Here is a 19604-nt window from a genome sequence, read left to right as displayed (position 1 = left end):
ACCCACACCTCTCCTCTGCTCTCTCGACCGCCATCGGTTTTGTTTTTTGAGCCTCGATTTCTTGGCATCAAGCCTACTTACTCTCGGCTTTTCTGACAGCGAGTCTATTTGCTCTCAGTTTTTCGACTTCAACAACTCTTGGGCATAGAGAGAGAGAGAGAGAGAGAGAGAGAGAGAGAGAGAGAGAGAGAGAGAGAGAGAGAGAAGTAGAAACTCTACAGTTTCTTCAACATCGGCTCGGCATTGATATCGACCTCGACCTCGGCGAATTTCCTTGACACCGGCTTCGAGCATAGGCGTCTGAGACTATTTGTCTAGCCATTCCCGTCTGGCGGCGGCGGGAGACAACATCGGCACTTTTTGGCACCGGCTTGACATCCTTACACATTACGACAGATTTCTCAAAATTTGACCCAACACCGATTTCACGCGGACAACATTTTCTCGCGATCGGCAGTTGTACTTGGCACATGCACATGTGAGGTGCCTCTACCATAGAGGAGTGACACCCGGCCTTGGCACTGAGCACACCAATCACGCTGTATGGCATGGTTTTTGTCTACCACACCTTTGGCGGCTATTCAACTAGCACATTTTTGCCTGTCAGCAGAAATTGACACATAGCGACACCGACACGCAGGTTACAGGTTACAGGGGTTTTTTTCAACCTGTTCACACACAATTCTCCATATTACCAGACATAGTGCTTTCACAGGCAATTTGGTAGTCATTTCAATAGTAGATTCTCTACGGACAGATGCGTTGGACAGATGCATTTTGCTGTGAGCACACCTAGTGCTACTAAGCTCTTTTGAGAGCAGATATCCCCGTAGGGATCATGTTTACTACATGTAGCAGTTCTTGGTGCCTGTTTAAGCGCGGTTTACTCATGTACGTTGAGTTGCGGACACTTCCCATTGTACTACATGTGGAGCCATTTTTTGCTATTTTGGTAGTTTTTCCCGACCGTTTCTGAGACTCGGACCGGAAGAGCCCTTTCTAAGACTGTGGCTAGTCCATTTGTGTCTGCATTAACCTTTGGAGGGTCGATAGCTTGAGGTTTTCTTTGAGCTGGGGTGTGCTCAAATGTTGAGACACCTTCGGTGATACAGGTAGCTAGAGTTCCCCTTTACGGTACCCTCGCCATAGGATATGTATCTGGATGGTTTTTTGTTCTCTTGATGCCGAGTTGGCAGTCACACAGCAGTGGTTTTGTGTAGTAGATGCCCAGTTAGTGCAGTTGGCACATTTATGCGTATTTTGAGTTGAGATTTAACTCCTCATACAAAGGAGACTCTGCCCAAATTTCTGCAGCTTCTCGCCATAGTTTGGCACCTCTCAAAACCTCTTGTTAGCGATGGATTCTTCTTCAGAAAAGGAGGAGTATTTCATTCGTAAGTTCGATGCAGCAACTTCACCATGTGGAAAGTTCGTAAGTTCGATGCAGCAACTTCACCATGTGGAAAGAGCGCATGAAAGATGTTTTGACAAACAAAGGCCTATCAAAACTGTTGAAAGAGCGTGTAGAGGATGATGACTATATGCAAGCTCAGTGGGAGATTTTGGGTGCGAGAGCCATGGCTACGATACATCTACATCTAGCCCAGTCAGTGTTCTTCACTATCATAGTGAAGACAACAACCAAGGAACTTTGGGATAGCTTATGTTCAACATGGGAGAGCAAAAGTGCATCCAACAAAGTTTCTCATGAAAAAGCTTATGAAGCTCAACATGAAAGAAGGTAGCACATTTTCTGGTCACTTAAATAAGTTCAACTCCTTGTTTAATCAGTTGACATCTCAGGGCTTTAAGGAGTTTGACGACGAACTCAATTCTATAGTCTTGTTATGCTCTTTACCCAGTTCATGGGACATTTTTTGCAAAGCCATTAGCAATTTGGCTCCAAATGGCAAGTTAGTGTTTAATGTAGTCACATATGCGTTGCTCACTGAAGAAATTCGATGTAAATCTCTTGACGGTGCTTGTCATGGAGATGCATATATGGTTTGCAGTTCAAGGAAGGCAAGAGGTTGTGACAGGAACATATACAAAAGCAAAAGTAGAGAGCGAAATCCTCGTAGTCCTAGCAAACACATGAACTCAAGTAGAGACCGCAGTACCAGAAATGTCAAGTGTTACTATCGCCACAAGAAGGGCCATTACAAAAAGGATTGTCACAGTTTCCTAAGAGATCAAAAAAACGTGCTAAAGGATAATTCTGGCAAAGGCAAAAGTACGATAAAGATTGAGGAGCTCAATGTGGTTGAGTCTCACATACCTACCACTGTAGTAGAGGATGCTCCTCCTCCAGTGATGATCATTATGTCAACAGAGATTCATGCAAAGGTGACAAAAGATCCCTCAGATGTTCTCATTTTCACTTTAGATCTCACTCCAGATGCTTTGGTTGCACAGGATGAGGGTTATGCACAAAATTGGATTCTTGATTCTGGTGCAAGTTTTCATGTCACACCGCATAGAAAGTGGTTTTCCTCTTATGCATCTATGCATGGCATAGTCAAGCTTGGTGATTTCTACGAGCTTGACATTATTGGCATTGGTGATGTGAAACTTCAGATGCATAATGGCACTACTTTTGTGCTGCAAAATGTCAAACATATACCCAAGCTTACCAAGAGCTTGCTTTCTATAGGGCAATTGGATGATCTTGGCTACACTACAGTCTTTGGTAATCGTTCTTGGATGATCCGCAAGAACAACCTTATCATGATGAAAGGTCATAAAAACAGATCCATGTACTCTATGTTTGTTTCAAGTGTCGACGAACACTCTATCTATGTTGCCGAGCTGCCGTATACTCAGTTGTGGCATAGCCGGCTAGGGCATATTATCCAAAAGGGAATGAAACCACTTCAACGTTTTGGCTACTTACATGTGTTAGACTACACAGACTTTTCATTGTGTGAGCATTGTCGATACGGCAAACAGACTAGGTTGACATCTTTGCCATTGAACAAGAAACTAGGCAAACCCCTAGACTTAGTGCACAATGATTTGTGTGGTCCAATGACACATAAAATTCTCGGGGGGGCAAACTACTTTCTCACGTTCATAGATGATTCCACAAGAAAAGTGTGGGTGTATCTCCTTAAGCATAAGGAAGAGGTATTTTCTATGTTCCAAAAATTCCTCGCCATGGTTGAGAACCAAGCAAGAAAAAACCTCAAAGCTTTTCACACGGACAATGACGGAGAATACGTCTCCACGGAGTTCCAAGGATTTTTGCAATCAAAGAGGCATTTGTCGGCAGTTCACTGCTCCATACACACTTGCAAAAAATGGGATAGTTGAAAGAATGAATCGCACGATTGTACGCTTTGCCGTACGTGTCAGAAGCTGGGAACTTGCATGTACACTGTGTGTGAGCCTCGAAAGGCTGCAAACACACAACTAGAGCAAGCTCAAAGGGGTAGGGGTGTGTCACTCACCACTCAATTCTTTTGTCGTGAAGGATCCTATGCTACAGAGAAGAAGGAGCCACCACCGATGCCGCACTCAACCGCCTCGCTGCCGTCGATGCCGCCGCAATGCTCTCTCACCCACACTCTCTCTCTCAAGCGCTCACACACACACACACACACACACACACACACACACACACACTCGTGAGCACACGAAGGAGATATAGAAGCTCATACTTCCCACTTTGACTTCACTCATATACTCTACATTTTGAATCACATGTGCCCTCGAACAATGAGCCCAAATACGGCAAAAAGTCATTTGACTCAACGTCGATGCTTCCTTCTACCAACTTCAATTGGACATAACTTTGTGCTCATAGTTCCAATTGATGTCTTGGAACTGTTGACTAGTTTCATATGTTGCATACTACCTTTGCAAACCCTTGCAAGCTAAAAAAACTCCCTAATGGTACACTAATCAAGGTGACCAAACTGACACATAATTGGACTTGAAAAAACTTCAATTGCTCATAACTTGGCCGATTGGATTCTAATTGCCGATACAAAAAGACCGACACGCTAAAAAATGTGAGCACTTCAAACTATTAGAATATCCAAGATTTGACCACCCATCTACACTTGTCCAATTCAGTGATGTCTACAAACCACCTTCACATTTAGGCTGCCATATCTTGCACCTTGTAGCTCCAATTGAGGAATCGTATGGACCAACTTGGAGCCCCTCCTTGGGCGGATCCCTCCCTTTTGCTCCAACACTTTTAGGACCACCTTTGGCACTTCCAATTTTGCACTTTAAAACCTTTGATAGGACCTATGGTAGAGCACCTTGACCCAAGAAGCATACAGAACTATAATCATCTACTTGCCCTTCATCTTCATAGCTGCTTTACCTCTTTGGCATGCACCTATAGACACGCATAGCCCTACTTTTCCCTCTTCATAGCATTGACCAAATTTAGCTACACCAACGTGGTAGACATGTGGAACCTAGACAGAGATGGTATCAAGGTTGAAGAAGGTCTCAAAGTTGTAGATATATTCCGTGGGACTCGTGAGGAAGAGACACTATGAGCATGAATTATTAAAAAGGTAATTAGATGAAAGTTTATGGAAACATTATACTTTTATAATTAGATACTTAACTCATACTATATAGCTTAATCTTGCTATCTGAGCTTGCTATATGGTGGCACTTAAGTAGTCGATGGGTGCTGGTGGGCTGAGTAGCACTAGCTGGCCCTTGAGGAGTGATCTTGATATTTTCACAAATTTAACACATTTTTGGCGATGAAATGGTATACTTATATACACAATATATATACATATGGTGTTTAAGTAGTCGATGGGTGTTGGTGGGCTGAGTAGCAATAGCTAGCCCTTAAGGAGTGATCTTGCTATTGTCACAAATTTATCACATTTTTTGTGATGAAATGGTATACTTATATGCACAATATAGATACATACATGTAAGACATAACATAAAAAGAGATTCAACATGGGTGCTTGTCTTGCATGAGGGTCTCAAGAAGAGCCCTCATTTGGGCATACAAGCCCCAACATCTTTTGTAGGCAGCATATGGTAGCCTCCAACTCCTTGACAAGGATCTACTGGTACTCTATGATTTCCTTTGCTATCTGCTCCCTCAAAATGCTGATAGCTTGTAATAATAGGCCATTCAAGACCAATAGTAGCCTCACTCAATCTGACTGGAAGCCATCAAAATGACCTTTTTGAAAATTTGAGGTTTTAGTCAGCCATTTGATTTGAATTAAAATTGAAGAGAAAGTAGATGATGAATAGACTATATTAAATCGCTTTTTATGCTTTCTAGTCTCTTTCTTGGGTTTGCTTTTACTTAGCTTCTTTTGCTTTTTCTCATCCTCACTAGAAATAAAGGGAGACAATGCATCCACATAGCCCCCCACACTATTGTCAATGTGGTATTTTCTTTTGATTGCATAAATAGAATGTACACAAATGCAATACTTCAATACAAACTCTACTGACTCAATGGGGAATGTTATCACAGTAACTCTTCAAAATGAATCACCTCTAGGGCTGATTTGATGCACCTTTCCATCCGTCTTGATGTGGGGTTTTTGATGGTCACCAAGAAATAGATCTAGAGCTGATTTGTGCTCTTGATGTGAGAGGAATGAAGGTTGAAAGTTGACTAATTTGCACACTCGATGTGGAGGAACGAAGGGCTAAAAGCTGGCTACAAAAACACACATCTGATACACAAAACCCAATAGATTTGTCACGAGAAAGAGGGCTAAATATGTAAATGATCATGGAGAAAATGATTGATATCCCATATGAAAGCACAAAAAATAGGAAACCCCAACCTTTAGGTGGATTGATCTCTGATTTGTTGATAAATAGTCATCGATGAACCATGCAAAGCTATGGGAAAAGTTAATCAAGATGCCCTTATTCTCTTTGATTTAGGTTTTAGACTTTACACTTCCACAAATCTTTGCTTCTTTCCTTGCTTGAATGATGGTTCCTTTTAGAGCGAGAGAGAGAGAGAGAGAGAGAGAGAGAGAGAGAGAGAGAGAGAGAGAGAGAGAGAGAGAGAGAGAGAGAGAGAGAGAGAGAGAGAGAGAAGGGGGATACCTCGATGGGGTCCCAACCACTCCTTTGAAGGGGCCCCCACATGATTTCCAATGTAGTATTGGCTTTGAACAATGCATTACCTCAAATGTAGACTCTACTAATTCAATGGGGAATGTCATTATTGTAACTCTTCAAAATTAAGCACCTCCAAGGGTGATTAGATGCACCTGTGGATTGATCTTGATGCGGGGCTACTGCTCATAGCCACCAAGGGTTGGATTTGGGGTTGATTCATGCTCTCAATTTGAGAGCATGAAGGGCGCAATTTTGGCTACAAAAACACAAATTTGGCATGCAAAACATAGCAGATCTATTGTGAGAACCAAGGCTGAAATTGCAATTGATGATGGAGGGGATGATGGGTAGCAATGGGAGCACTTGATGCAATGGAGGGAATGGCCAAGAAAGAGGCTTGATGGGTTGCGGTGTGGGATTTAGTAGGAGATTCCATACACTTGATGATATCTTCACACTGAGAGTGATCATTGAGGAGGGCAGAGCACATGGGAGAAGGATTAATTTTATCTTTGTGGATTTCCACAAAGTCTTTGACACAGTCCGAAGAGCCAGGTTGACACAAAGACTACATAATTTAGGAGTCCCATAGGAGCTTGTATGGGGTATCATGGAACTATATGAGATAGTTATAGGGAGAATATGGAAAGCAGAGGGTCTCTTTCAAATCCTGTTCACTCTACTATTTGGGTGAATTAGAGATGCTCGCTTTCTTTGAATTTGTTTGGATTGTATATTGATGAGATTTTTGACTATATTGAGACTATAGGGATAGAGGAGCATAGCTATCAGGTCAATGGATACGTCTTTTAATTTATGCCAGCAGTGATTTTGTGCTTCTTTTGGACTCTCCAGAGAGTATGTAGGGACATCTAGAAGAGTTAGATGCTTGCTCACACGACGGGGGGGTCTCTATGTATAAATTGTGTATATCACATGCAATCAAGGACTATTTCTAAAACTCCTTATCTATGAAATTTTGACAAATAAGATACACCCTTTTCCTATTCAATCTATAAATTTTTTTCCCAATTCCATTTTATGGGATCCTTTTGTATGTGAAAATATGAGAAAAAATATAATTCAATAACCCCTTTTGCTCCACTCATGTGCTAGTCACATAATAATTAAGTGACCTCCCCCCCCCCCCCCCCCCCCCCCCCCCCACGAGTGGTAGTGATGGTATTCAATACTACAACACGATGGGTCAAGAGATCAACACCTACTTTTACATATGCATAGGAGATATTGGGGTAACTAACTTCTTATACATATCTTAATCTTGTATTTAGTGGACCTACTTTCTCTTTAAGAGTGCCGCAGAGATAAGAATGATGAGGGGATATGTAGCTTAAGGAGGACTAGAGAGGATATATGTTAACAGGTGCAATTTCAGGAGCCACGCACTAAGTTGTGTCAGCGCCTAAATAATTGTGTAGCCATCTCATCCTTTTGGGACTCTTGATGCAGTGACAATAGTATTTAGTCATCTCATCTAGATTGACATGTTGATGTACTAGAGGAATCCCAAAATCCGAGCCAATAAAAGCGAGCAAACCATAAACCGAGCAAAACCAACAAATTTTTTTGATATCCTTGTGCAATATATTAGTTGCAATACAAAATTACGCAAACCATAAACTTTTTTTTGATATCTTTGCAAGACAAATTTTTTGGATATCCTTGTCCAATATATTAGTTGCAATACAAAATTACGCAAACTATAAATTTTTTTTGATATCCTTGCAATACAAAATTACGCAAACCGCAAATTTTTTCTTGATATCCTTGTAATACAAAATTATGCAAACCATAAACTTTGCAAAATTTACAATGTTTTTGTAATATATTAGTTGTATATATTGTGGTGTGTGGTTGTGAAGGTGGAGTCCGACCACCTAGTGTGGTCAGACATGTTATGGTTGTAATTGCTTGATGGTAATATAAGGAGGTTCCGGATGAGAGAGAGGCACACTTGGTTTGGACTTGTAGGCAGAGTCGACAACACACCACAATATCTTGGATTTTTGTTGGTTAGAGATACTCCCTACCTAGTTTCTTAACCTAAAAAAATAATTTTAAATTGTTCTATCTCTAACACATGCCAAAAACCTTCCATCAACATTGAAATTAACCAAAAAGGTGTATTGCATCTACATATCAAAATGGAGTGTGCAACAAAAAAAATAATTCCGCACTGGAATATTTGGGGCAAAAGTTAATAGCCATAAGCACATATCACCGAAAAAACTACTGCTATAAAATCATAGCAAGGTCCACAAGCCTTTAAGGCTGCATCAGCACCCGTGAACCTCCAAGTGCTTGGACTAACTCCAATTTCGTTAAAGCCGCCTGATGCATGAACTCATGAGCATGAGGGTCAAGGCCAAGTACTTGCAGAAATATGAAGTAAATGTGCTTACATGGCATATACACAAGGCGCTTGCTTTCTTGGTTTTGAAAATCCTCGCAAGTACATCTAGGAAAATCTGACATTGTCACAGAGTATGTCACTCCCTTTGCACTTGACCCCACAGTATTAACATAGAAAACATGTGTTTCATTGCAAACCACAATGACCTCTCGCACCAACTCTGCTGCCATGGTTCTACCCACTTCAATCTTGCCATGAAACTCCTTCGTTAATCGTGATCTCCATTTCACAATCTTTCCATCTCTAAATTTGGGACGGATGCTGCTAGTAACTCTTTGGTTCAATGGAACTGTTTCATGCATTCTTGATGCTGATGCAACTCCTGCTCGCAAAACAAAACCATTGGCTTGCAGTTGTGTTACCTCTTGAGATTGCAAATTTGTGCCCTCTGCGACCACCCAAACACCGGGAGCTGGACCTGGTGGCCCTTCGACTATGCTGTGAACCTTCCAAGTGTGCATGTTTTTGGAATTACAAAACCAAATGAGCCCTTCCACAAGGCCTCCCAATTGTGAACCACATGGAGGATATTTCCTGCGACCCCAAAAACAAGGAGCTGGCACCCCTATTTTGGCATTCGTTGAACAGGCATTAATGAACCGCCCACATCGATCTCCATCTTTTGACACTACACCAAAACAAGTCATCTTTCGCCCAGGTTCTGTTCTCCTTATTGCCCAAACTGACTTTGCTACATTTACTTCGGGATATGGGACATCCTTTGAAGCTTTTTTTTGGTGTTGAAGCCCACCAATTGAAGTTGTCATTGTAACATACTCTGGCCTGTGGCTATCCTCCTCCAAGACAATATTTGCATCAGCAAAAATTGGCCTCTTTTTTCTAATACTCTTCTCTTGGAGTATATTTCTATTCATTTCTGGACTATTGACACCCATTTCATGCATAGAAGAATGTGTGAGGTCAACTAGTTTCTTTCCAGTTGCCGCAGAAGCAGATGAAGGTCGGTTCATAAAGAGATCTGCCAAGTCTTTAATGTCGGGACCGGTGGAGCTCCCAACATCTTTCAAATAGGCATTATATTTCACACTTTGAAGCACAGCTAAAGCCATACCTACACATGCTGCCTCATACAAACTTATGTGATCCTTGTAACCAACCGAGGCATGCATACTAGCATGTTTTGACTTAGACAAGTTTGTGTTAGGAACAAAGATACCTACAGCATCTTGTGATACAAATGTTTCCCCCCAATGAGGCACTCGTACATCCCACCAATCCAACCATGTCTCCAATGAAGAAATCTCCCCTTCAATGGCCATTCCTGTTTTCCAAAATCTTCTAAGGTCTCCCTTACAATGCTTAGCCGCATTCTCTGTAGGTGCAGTCCTCCACTTGCGACACAAAATCTTGTGCTCCTCTTGAAATGCTGGACGGATGCACTTGACAGTATGTCGAACCATACTTTGCTCCCAATGAAACAAACATGATCTCTCTTTGTCTGGAGTAGACTTCTTTGCTCCCCCAAAATAAACAGTACGCACAGCAATCCAATTGGCACTGGATTCATCTGCCATAAATCCCCTAAACTTTGGCTTATCAAAACCCTGTTGCTTAACCACATTGTTCAGCATCTTCCAAAATTCAATCTGAGCATATTTATTTTCCACGCTAAACTCAGCAGTTGCAATGGTGAGTAGCTCTCGTATGTAAGGGTCGTAGACATGCGCTGACATAGTCGGCCATCCTTGAACACGGTGAACATGATCAAAGTGCACCCACATTTGCTCCAAATTACCTCCAGGACACATGCGATTCACCAAATCAACTCCACTGCCCGGTCCCTTAATTGACATTTTAAATACATGAGGTTGTACTTTATCACCCAATTGGCCTGGAAAAAGGATACTATGGATAAAAGGATATCTTTTCAAGTCAAGCACTGCCTCAAGACCTTTTGAAGTGATATTCTTTGATCTTTTGTAGACTCCAAACTTCGTTCGACTCTCCTTTTATTTGACAGGGGAGTCATACTGTCAAGGAATTCAGCAAATTCCAAATCTTCAATCATAGCACTTGCAGTTGAACCTGCTCCAATAAGCTTTTCCATGATAAGATCATTACTGGTGGCCCTCTCCAATTGTTTCGTAGTCACCATAGGGTCTCGACTTGCTCGATCAAGCAACATTTCATCTATGTGACTTTCAACCATCCGACTCCTCCCTTCTGCACATGGATGATTATGTTCTCCAAGATGCAAAGCACACCTAGTACAATTATGCTTATCTCTAGGAAAACAATAGTAAATCATTGCAGGACATGTAGATACACATTCTAGAATCTGTCCACAATGAGTGCATACCAGTGTGCCATATTGAGAAGATATCAATACTTTAGGACTGGATTTAACAAGCGGACCTCGCCATTGAGACTCATTGAACATATTTGAGCGCAAATAAAATGGACAATCAATGTTGATGCAACGCAAATGCCCAGAGCATCTACTAAATCTGACAATGCCATTAAAACTATCACTGCTACAAGTGACATACTCTGTCCACATGTGACTATCATGTCTTTGCTCCATACCACTCATACCTGAAGAATTACCAGATGGCGGTAATTCAAAAGCAATATACCCATCATAATGAGCTGGTACCTCATCAGTACAGACCACTTCCTTGGCTTGATGGAGGGCAATATATAAATTGCTTTGCAATGGCATGCACTTAATCATGTCAATAACACTCGCATTGATCTCAGAGAGAGGTACTTTCTTGTCTTTCATGTCTTGAGAAACTCTGCCAATGCCAGCATCAATCTGATCCTCACTTCTCATATCCACCTTGTAGAACTGGTGTTGTTCATGATCAAGCATAAAAGTTTGCTCACCATTTGATGATATAGTAGCTTCTACCTTGACTTGCGGTCCAGATAATGTTAGTGGACGAAGACAAAAATTAGCATCACGAAGCTCAAAATGTTCTTGCAAAGAAGCAACTGTCAAAGAATAAATTCTGGTATCGAACATAAGCACTAGCTTTTGTCCATGCCCTGGACCAAAAACTGTAATGCATCTCCCCATGGGTTAATAGTGTGTTTGGCAGAAGGTAATAATATCAAAGAGCAGTGGCATGGTTGTTTTTGATACAGCGGGTGTAAATAGAATAGAGTGATATCTTTAAAATTCTATCCATAAGCCCAAGCCGCCAGCAATATTGCACGTTTGTGTTCACACGAACATTAACTATTGTTTTATAAAATATATATTAGAAATAATAATTCACTATATAATATAGTCAAAAAATGAAATATAAAGTGTTCAAAAAACGAGCCTGCTTTTAGTGTTAAAACACTTAAAAAGGATCTGTTTTAGTTTTAAAAACACTAAAAAAACGAACCTGCTTTTAATTTTTAAAACACTAAAAAACGACTCTGCTTTTAGTTCTTTGAGTTTTACAATTTTCAGTCAATCAAGCATATTAATGACAACCGAAATTCACCTACCCAGTTAAATGTCCCATGCACAATATCCCATGCCGAAGTTAAGGGTGTTTAGCCCATGCTGAGTGTTTTTGGTCACAAATTTCTAAAATGCTCTTCAAGTTTTTCAAAATTCCCAAAGTACCCCTTGTCGTGAGATTGAATTTCTTGAAATGCAGAAAAATTGTAGCTTTTCATAAGAAGACTAATTGTCTATTAATATGAGTAATTGCTTTATTATTTTTAGTTATAATTTTGCATGGTAATTTGTGCCAAATTACATGCTAAGAAATTAAAAACGGAGTCATGGTTTCATATTCTTTAATCAAGCTCGGAAAAAACCTAGATATAGTGTAATCCCAACTACAAATTTTGAAATTTACCTTTAAATTTTATATTTGAAGGTGAAAAAACCCGTAAAATTTAGAAAAATTAGTGTAATTTGGTATAAATTACCATGCAAAATTTCCATTATTCCACATATGTAAAATTTAGAAAAGATATAGTGTAATTTGGTATAAATTACCCGTAAATTTTAGAAAAATTTAGTGTAATTTCCGTTGTTCCACATATGTAGGTTTGCCAAGTTTTTGAAAAAAAAGTTTTTTTCAAGCATTGTGATCATTAGCTATACGCGGGCAACTCCATGATCATTAGCTATACTCCATGCACTAATTATTACCTCCTGAGTTAGAGAGAGAGAGAAAGAAAGAAAGATAGGGAACGATCATAATATGAAAGGGCCCCTGTAGGCCCCTACTTTAGTTTTTTATAGCAATTCACAGGTATAGCTTTAAAGAAATTCACATGTCTCTGCAGCGCTCTATCTCATCTCTCTTTGCAGCGCTTTCTCTCATCTCTCTTTGCGCTTTCTCTATTGTATGATGCCGCTTGCTGCTTTGCCAAGCCTTTCACGCCAAGCCTCAGGTTCCCATCTCGCCTCAGGTTCCCTCTCACCTCTCCCCTCCACCTGCTCGCCACCAAGCGGCTTGCTTGCGCCCACTTGAGGGAATTTAGCCTTCGCTAATTGAGTGCACTAACTAATGAGTTAAGCTCTCAAGCTGATAACGTTCGGAGAAGGGAGAACCTGCTAGGAGTCAAGTTCGGAGCTCGGAGCTCGTACAAGGGAGAACCTGCTGGGAGTCTAACTCGGCCATGGGGAGAAGGGAGTCAGCCCGAAAACCTCCTGCCAGGTAGATTTGTAAACTACCTGTAACCATTCGCGCCGGCGTGGATGGCTACGGGTAATTTTTTTTTCAATGTTTTAAAGCTATGTTTCTAAGGCTTATGGTTTAATTAAAATGAGAAGCCTTCTGTAATTGTAACTCTTCACTCTTCAATAGGAATTTGAACCTTTCTGTAACTATAACGCTCTCTATAAAGCCCAAGAGAGATGTTGGAGGGGTAGTGCACCCCCCGGAGAGAGAGAGAGAGAGAGAGAGAGAGAGAGAGAGAGAGAGAGAGAGAGAGAGAGAGAGAGAGAGAGAGAGAGAGAGAGGGAGAGAGAGACCTTCTAGCCAGTGTATAAGAGAATCATGGCGAAAACTCAAACCAAAGCGCTTGTGTTGGGATAAATTGCCAAGGCTCTGCCAGGACTTCTGTGTAGCTTCCTTATCATTATGATTCTAAGCCTAAACTGCTTGTAGCCATCCACGCCGGCGTGGATGGCTACAAGGAGTTTTGGATGTGAAAATCTACCTGTTTATAAGCTCTCTCTGAGAATCTTCAGATCTGTATAGCTTCTCTTAAAACTACCTGAAGCCTATCCACGCCGGCGTGGATGGCTAGAAGTAGTTTCTTGCAACATTTGTTTAGCGGTAGTGATTCATTTTTGCATTGAATTCAATCATGTTTTATTAAGCTAAGTAAGCTCAGTCAAGCTATACACGCCAACATGGATGTCTAGAGGGAATTTCTCGAGATTAATTTTTATAATTGACCATACTTTTTTGAAATTGTTAGCTCCCCTCTATCAATCCAAGCCGACATGGATGCTTAGGTGGAGATCAATAAGATAAATTTTTGATTTTTTGAATTGCCTCTAGGCATCCGCGTCGGCATGGACACCTAGAGGGAATTTTAGTGAAGTAATTAAATTGTTTTTGGTTTTGTTTTGCGAGTCCTTCAATTCGTGGACGAGGTCGCAGAGGGAGATGGATTTATTGAACTCAAGATTCCAGTATCTTAGAGAGCAGTGATCAAATAAGTGCAGTCTCTGTCACAGATATGACAGATGGTTTGGAGACACAGGAGGAGGAGATGCAAAGTCAGGACTTGGGGCTTGGCTCCATAAATGAAGTTGATGAATCTCTTGCCCCACAAGAGGCATGTTTTCAAATAGTGCCTTATGTCATAAGAGATGAAGTAGCAGTAGAGACTGAGACAGGGGAAGAGCACAAACTTTACATGCATAGAGGACAAGATATTCTTCAATGTACTCGCATGTTCAGTTGTTTTGACTGTCCGCCAATTCCTTTATGTTGATTGATCCCTTATGCAAGGGTGAGAGGCTTACGAGATGATGTTAGTGGATTGAAAGCTGCTTTTGCAAAGGAGGGCTACATGCAAGAAAAAGAAGCTTTTATTGTTTCAGTTTGGAATTGCAAGAAGGAGGAAGCTTATGTGACAGGTATTTCATTTCTCTGCTTTGGTCTTTCCTACTCTCTGTTTCTATGTTGTTTTTTGTTTTTCTCATAAATAGTAGTTGAGTGTGCTTTTCTGCCTATGATTTTCTTTTTTGTAGAGGACCTTCTTTCTTCATGGGACCCAATATGGGTTGATATACATAAAGAGTTTGAAATTGAGCTTTCTAAAAGACCAAATCTTCAAGTTCTCTCTAATAAAATGTTCTATGTTTGGGAGGGTAATCATAGAACGGTCGCTTGGATGGCTGCTATTAAAGAGAGATTCTCTGTTGATCGAGAGAAACATTGTAGTGTGCTTTGTACAGTTATTGATCCTACTCGAGTGCTAGAGATAGCTCTGCTTAGTAGCTTGCAAAGAATGAATTTGTAAGCTTCATGACTTTCTATATATTTTAGTATAAATTTTCTATGCTGTGTTTCTGACTTTGTATATATTGTATATGACCTTGGAATAGCATGAATACACATGCCCTTGTAGTCACGCATCTTAGGGATGAGCTTGTCAACTGCTCCCACATTTGTGCAGCAGATCATGAAGCCTATGTAACAGGGCTACCAGAAAAAGATCAAAAGTTGATTACTGCAGTCCGTAAGAAATACTCGAAGGGTGTGGAGCCTTGGTATCCACTTACTCGTCGTCGATACTTGGGAAAGCTCTTATATGATGTGAGTATCTTTGGCTTGGTTTTTTGGAACGATCTTATATTTTCTTTTTGTGCAAATTACATATATTAAATTGTGTATTGAAGGATAAAATATGCAAGTAATTGAGCCAAAGAGTATGTGCTTGTTTTTTGCAAATTATTTATTTTTAAGTATGTGTTGAAGGTTCAAATGTCCAAGGAATTGAGCCAAAGAATAGAGCAAGCTAGGCACACAACGACAAACGAAGAACTAATAAAAGAGGAGGAGAAAATATTGAATGATTTAGCACTCAAATATGGAGAGCGCGTTGGGAAGGTGGTTGAAGTATTTTTGTTTTGGGTGTTTTGCACATAGTGTAATAGCTGTTTAAACTTGGTTTTCTATTCGTTCCTCAAAAACTACAGTTGCTAAATATTGTTGATCCGAATCTTGGACCGGATTGGAAGGTTCAAGTTCTTGCACTCAAATGGGGTCCTGATAGTTGGGCTACGCTTGAGAAACTGAACTTGATTGCTATGCATGATGCTCTTGTCTTGAGCAAACTATTATGGGTTTCCTTGCTTGAGGCAGATAAGATTACTAGATCCTCTTATGGTTTAAAGAAAGGAGATCATGTGTATCGCATGTGAGTAAAGTTTCTTTTGACTTTCAAGAATCTTTGATGTAGAGTTTCTAGTTTTTGTGATTATTTTAGTTTTTTCTCAACTTCCTTGTTATGTAGTTGGATCCGTAGAGAGGGCCTTCTACAAAGGATTTTTGATAGAGCCACAAAGTTTGTGAAGGACTTGAGCAACATTGCTGGTGGTATTTTGTTGCCTCATGATTGCTCTCTTGTCTCTTACTTTGAGGAGCTCAAGTTTGAAGCATGACCCTATCTTTATCCTTTGGAGACCTCTCTTGAAGCTAAGACAAAAGATGTTGACAAGCAAGCTATGAAGAAAGTGGACACGGTATGCATGGAATCTCAGCGGCTAGCCTACAGGTCAAGCTCGTCATACTTTTATTTCAAGCTTTCCATAATTACGAAGTGTGTAGTGATGTTATTTTGTTATTTTGTTTTAGATTTCTATTATTCTTGGTTGGAAAAGACTTTCTACCAGGGATTCCATTCTTAGCTAAGCAGTGGGCACAGCTATCTACTGGGGAAGGATGCATGAACTCCCCTTCCATGCATAAGCTCACTACTTGGGATATGGAGGCATGTCCATGGTGGATAGACATGGCTTCTGGGCATGTATTGGCAAGAGAGAGAGAGCTTCACGATACTATGAGAGTTGGTGGCACATCCGTCGATGTGCCTCTCCCTCTTAGAGTGGACGAGGTTGTATCCGGTAAATGGCTACTAAAAATAGCCTCAAACATAATTTTTCTAAGAGCTTTAAATTCTCTTTTCCCTATAGTTATTTGTTATACATACCGGTAATATTGTGTTTCTTTGCTTTTTTCAAGCTACAAATACTTCTCGCAAGGGAAAGGAGGTGATTGTTGAGACTAGGGTGGATGCAAACATGGAGGGAGAGCATGGTGAGCTTTCACTTGCAATGCAATTGTTTGTTTCGTTCGTTTATTGGAGTTAAGTCACTTTGTACTGCCTCTTGTATCGCAGTACCTCTTGGGGAGATTATTGCAAAGAAAACCATTTCTTTTGTCTGCATCGTTGATACTCCCTTGTCTTCTCTGTCCTCATTGCCTGACTCACGATGCATGGCCATTTCTGGGGACTACATAGCCATTGCTGCTGATTTTAGGGCCGATGTTCGACATCCGGCATGGATTCGTGTTCATGAGCACATGGGATGTGCACGCCTCGATGGGACCTTATGCGTGCGTGGTGGGAGAACAGTCACATAGGCTGCTGATTTTATTTTTTTGAATCTTCCCTTTGGTGGTTCCCCATTAGCCTCCCCTGTTGTACCCCTTTGGGATGTTTGTAGCGAGGATCATGTTCGTGCAGGCATGCAACTTGCATATTCGATTTTGTCAGACTTAGGGTGGTTGTTGATCATGGTCTCTATGGCAGGTTTTTGCTTCATTCATAATTTTATACAATACTTGTTGATTTTTGTTGTGTGTTTTCTATTGTGACTTTTGGAAACCTCTTGCAGGAGATACCATTGGTTGGGTTGAGAGATTTTGTCGTGCATCAGAGATGGCTATTCATCGTCGCATTGTGGTCCTCCATCATGGAGCTTATGGTTATGGTAACAGCTTTGGTGGTCGGATTGAGGTAATGCTCTTCTACATATTAACTTGTTTGTTTCTCATTTTGGTGTGTTATTATTATTGTGATTGTCCTCTAATTGTCTATGTGGTGGTGTAGTGTCATTGTTCTCTCTTACTTATGGTGCATAGGGTTGGCATGCAACCACCTTGCTTTGTGGTTGAGAGCACCCCACTATTCAATCGGCTTGGCACGCAGCCTTTGGATTCTTACATGATGCACCATCTTCCAGAGTCTTCTCTAGCCAGATCATCATCAGGGGAGCCATGGCATGGTGGCTTGCAACGAAGTCACTCTTTTATTGCATGTTTTGTGGAGCTTCCTTGTAGGCCTGGAGGTCTTTGTTTGGAGTTGGGATGTGGTACAACGCCTGTATTGGCAGCATGCTTAGGCACAGGGCAGGTGTGTGCAGCAGTCGACATTGATGACACTTTGATTTCAGATTATGTGCAACCATTATTTCGCCCTAAAAAGTGAAGCAGAGAGGGAGCCTCCACCTCTCTTGATGTTGATGATGTGGGTGACATGCCTTCGCGTGTCAACCCCTTTGATGACTAGTGAGAGTCCACCTTACACTTCATTTCCCCCACCTATTTTATGTTTCCATCATACTTTTATGCTATTTTGTCACTTTTTTGTATCATTGTTTAGTATTTGAAAATTATGGATAATGATTCAAACAACAATTTGAGATTTCTTGTGCTTTTAGGATGTAGATTTTGTATTGCTTGAAGGTGGATTGTGAGACTTATCTTTTTCTTTTTGTGTGGAAGTGTGTTGCCAGTTTATGCTGAGGGGATTGCAAAAACCATGGCTGCTGATATACGATACGATTTTGACACCCACAAGAAGTGTCAGAGACGCAATGTCTTTATTGATGATGAGTGTGACTCTTCATAGTCACGAGATAGAACCATAGCATTTCTTGTTGTCATTAGAGTGCAGAGGCACGACATGCTGTTCTCTATATTCCACTTGTTATCTTACAAATCTGAAGAAATCTCTTTTTTTTTGTATAAGATATGGCAATTCTCTCTTAGTACAGTTTTAGAAACTTTGTAGATGTATGAGCATTGTTGACTTGCATTAGATTGCTACGTAAAATTTAAAGTTAAAATAAAAATTATGGTGTTGAATGTAGTTGTGGATCATTGCATGGTTTGTAATAGCTTTGCTACTAGCTTGGATTTCTCATTGCTCGACATCAAGTATCAACTGTGCAAAAGAATCTAGAGTCTAATTTTGAACAATCATATTGCTACGATTACTTAGGGATTCAAGATCCTACTATTATTAAAGTAGGATCTTCATTCATCTTTCTTATCAAAGCCCATTTGGTTTCCTTATTCATTTGCTCAGATTTTCCTTCGCTCGAAAAGTCTCGCTCGCCACACGGTAAGACTCATGTACTAAAATCTCATTTAGTTCTCATTTACTTAGCCATCACATCCAGACCTTGTTGATCTCTATCAAATGTATAGATGCACTAGGTTCAAACCATTCATCAAATAAAATCTTGCAGACATTTCATCTTTTTCTACATGTCTCCAACAATATACACATGAAAGAGCACATGTCTTTAGTTCAATCAAGGAAAATTTCCAATTCAATGTACATAAAGTCATAAAGTTATACCGCAAAATATTGTCAGGTCGTCCAATATCCCTAAAATCTCAAAGAGAAATTAGTGACTTTCTTCAATCTAGGCAATCTATGACAAACTGGTGGAGTGGATCCCCTCTTATGCTGTTTGCACCACACCATATTCAACCTACTAATTCATCGGTAACTTTTGGCATAGATACTGCTAATAATACAAAATCTTAAAGGTACAGCTCTCTCTGAAGAGAATTTGTGATGTTCTCCTCCTCCATCCACTTTGCATCAAAGGCCAAACTTTTACCCTTGACCAAATTATCCGGTGGACCTAGCTTAACTTTCTCTTCTTTTCTTGTGCCCTATGAGTTGTTGGTAGCCTTGTTCATCTCCCTTATCCACCAGCACCTTGATTTGAATTGTCAAAATTCTTCGATGGACCATCGGCCGATTCCCTTGCTTCATCAAACCCTCAGATGCACTATCATCAGATTTCCTTTCTTCTCTAGATTCCTTTGATGAGATTTCATGTGTTTCCTTG

General features: G+C 40.6%; 1 pseudogene; it reads left to right on the top strand.

The window, feature by feature from the left end:
- The first annotated feature begins 16513 nt into the window (after positions 1-16513).
- Positions 16514-18025, top strand: LOC147426087 (uncharacterized; annotated as a pseudogene).
- The last annotated feature ends 1579 nt before the right edge of the window (positions 18026-19604 follow it).

This window comes from Adiantum capillus-veneris, chromosome 24 (genome assembly GCF_014529385.1).
Source record: "Adiantum capillus-veneris isolate H3 chromosome 24, ASM1452938v2, whole genome shotgun sequence".
NCBI lineage: Eukaryota > Viridiplantae > Streptophyta > Polypodiopsida > Polypodiales > Pteridaceae > Adiantum > Adiantum capillus-veneris.
The sequence above is the reverse complement of the archived record's forward strand: the minus strand, read 5'-3'. Positions and strand labels throughout refer to the sequence as shown.